We start from the raw sequence: 3,013 nt of genomic DNA, 5'->3' as shown, positions 1-3,013 counted from the left end.
CGCCCGCCGCGCCCGGGCTCCGGGAAGGTGAGCGGGGAAGATTCACGGTGTCCCTGCAATATTTCCTGGTAACCTGAGCTTCCGCAGGTCCACCTGCGCTTCTCTGGGCGGCGGGGCGGCTACAGAACGACTGTTCTTCTCTGAATTCATCGTAGACTTGGGGTTTGCAGAGCTACTCTCCCCACCTCCAAACGGGGAGGGGGTCTTGTCAGATTGACATTCTGGGACAAGGTCTCGCCAGCGCCTGTCTCCTCAAATGAATATAGTTCTTTATATTCGAGGAGTTGTCACTTCTAATTCCTGTTGGCTGTACCCCCCTTCCCCTCCCCCCTTTTTAAAGCTTGCTCCGCTTTACTCATCATTTTACTTTTGGGAAGATGGCCTTTCCGGTGCCTGTCAGTTAATGCCTTGGGAGTGGATTTCCCCACCTCTGCAGACCCTGCTGGCTCCTCAGATGCTCACTGTCTTTCCTTTCCTTTCCAGGACTACCTGTATGCAGAATCTTTGCACCGATTGTTCTCTTCCTTTGCATTGTTTCTCAAATTCTTCTTTTCCCATAGTACTGCTGGAATCTCTGGGGGGCAGGACGCTGCGGTATTAGGATTTGAAATGCATAGATGTTGAGAGCGGTAGAGCATTAGGGATCGGAATCTTCCTTTATAAAATACATTTCAATGACATGCGTTATGGCTTTTTTTTTTTTTAAAAAAAAGGTTTCAGTTCTTGCCTGAGTTGATAAGAGGAATAGCTAATATCTTAAGAGTTCAGATAAAACTTGGTTCCCGAGGTATGTGAATAGCTTGATTTTGGCTTTGTTATTCCGGGGAGATAGGAGAAAGGATTTCCAGAAGGCTGCTTTATATATGTATCAACAACAGAGCAACTGTGTTGTGTATTGCTTGCAATTTATTTCCGTGGAAAGGATACCATTCTTCTTCCTACAGCGACTTGGGTTTTTGCAAAGTGTGCGCTAGTAATTTAGATCATGTGGTCTTTGAAATTAAAGTCAGTGTCATCCTCTCTCACCTTAGTATAGATTTTCAATTTGAGTTGTAGTTTTCTGGACATATTGCTACAGTTTTTAAGTTGCTGGTCTGGAAAATTTTGGGTCATGGGTTCACATTTTTACTTACAATTTGAAAAAATAATGCACTTTATAAATATGCCATGTAAAGAGTAGGTTAGGATATATCACAAATGTAGTAACGTTTTATAGAATGCATTTAGTGCAGAATTCATAGAGTAAGACTTTTTAAAATTCCACAAGCCATTCATTTCACAGCAGAAAAAAAAGAAAACTTGCTTTTTAATTCCACTAATCTGAGAGATACCACTTTTTATAATATTTGATACATACTCTTTGAAATCTTTTTTTTCTTCCATCTCCAATGTCATTCAATATGATTATATAGTGATTTTCAGCTTTGTAGTGTGGGAATACTTTAAATTAAATTGTATTTAGAGTGATTCCCCCCTCCCCCCCCAAATGGCTTATTCTTGTTCCCTATCAGGAATCTAATGTCTAAATAAAAGCAACATTTCCTTTTGCTTTAATCTTTAGCTTTTCTTGCTTTAAAGTTTTTATCTATGCTGATACTTTTTGGATAGTAGTCCTTTTCTATGCTATGACATAGGTTTTCTGTTCTTTGCTTTCAATATTTTTATTTGATACATTTTAAGTCCTAGTTTTGTCTACTTTTTCTTTTTCCTCTACTGTTTTCTTCATTTACCTCTAATAATTTTGCGCTAGCTCACTTGAACCATGGTTTATATAAGAAAATATAGTATTCAGAATAAAAGATGATAGTTTTTCTCAAGTCTCTCTTTAGATGCTTGAAGTTTTGTTGGACGAATATTTTAGCACTGATTTGATTTATATAAAATTTAGGTTAGCTTTTCTGAGTTGTATGGCTCCAGCATATTTGGTAGTTATTTAGATCATCAGAAAACAATACAACTGAATGATTGATAGGTTACAAATTTTCAGACATCTGCAATGGTCTGTAAAGGGAAAAAGTGGAATTTTCGTTAAAGTACTTCAGCTATAATACACCCCTTCTGGGAATTACTGCATGAAATTGTTTGCAGCTGTTAGTGATTGAAAAATATTTTCTTAAAAAGAAAGTCCTGTAACAGAATAGTTGTAAACATTCTAAATTTAATATATGCAAGGAAGTTGTGAAGTTCTTCAGTGTTTCACTACAACATCTTCAATATTTTCTAGATGCATTCTTAAAGGAGATTTAAAAAATATATTTTATTTTTTAGATCAGTTTCATATTTACAGAAAAAATTATAAAGTTAGTGATTTCTCATGTATCCCTCTACTCAGTTTCCCCTCTTATTAACATCTCACAATGGTATTTCTTACAGTTAATGAAGCAATATTGCTACATTATTATTAACTAAAGTTTATACTTTATTTAGATTTCCTTAGTTTTTATCTAATCTCCTTTTTCTGTTCTAGGATCCTATCATAGGCTATTACACTTAATGGTCAAGTCTCCTTAAGCTCCTCTTGGCTGTGACAGTTTGTTTGTCTTTCCTTGTTTTTGATGACCATCATAGTTGTGAGGAGTATTGGTCAGGTATTTTTTTAGAATGCCCCCTTCTTTCCCCCAATGAAATTAGCCTAATGTTTCTCTGATGATCACACTGAGGTTTTGGGTTTTGTGGAGGAAGATCACACATGTAAAGTGCTCTTTTTATTATATTATAGAAAGGGTACATACTATCAACATGATTTATCACTGTTGATATTGATCTTGATCATATGACCGAGATAGTGTTTGTTAGGTTTCTGCACTGAAAAGATGTTTCTTTCAGGCAGTACTCTTAAAAGGAAATCAATGTGCACAGCCCATACTTAAGGAGTGGAGAGTTACGTATCTTTTCCTCAAGGGTGGAGTATCTGTATAAATTACTTGGAATTCTTCTGCATGTCTTTCTCCCATTTATGTATATACTCAGTTATTTACTTATATTTATCTGGACGTTATATATATATATATAT

Source organism: Myotis davidii, unplaced genomic scaffold (genome assembly GCF_000327345.1).
Source record: "Myotis davidii unplaced genomic scaffold, ASM32734v1 scaffold205, whole genome shotgun sequence".
Taxonomy (NCBI): Eukaryota; Metazoa; Chordata; class Mammalia; order Chiroptera; family Vespertilionidae; genus Myotis; species Myotis davidii.
The sequence above is the reverse complement of the archived record's forward strand: the minus strand, read 5'-3'. Positions refer to the sequence as shown.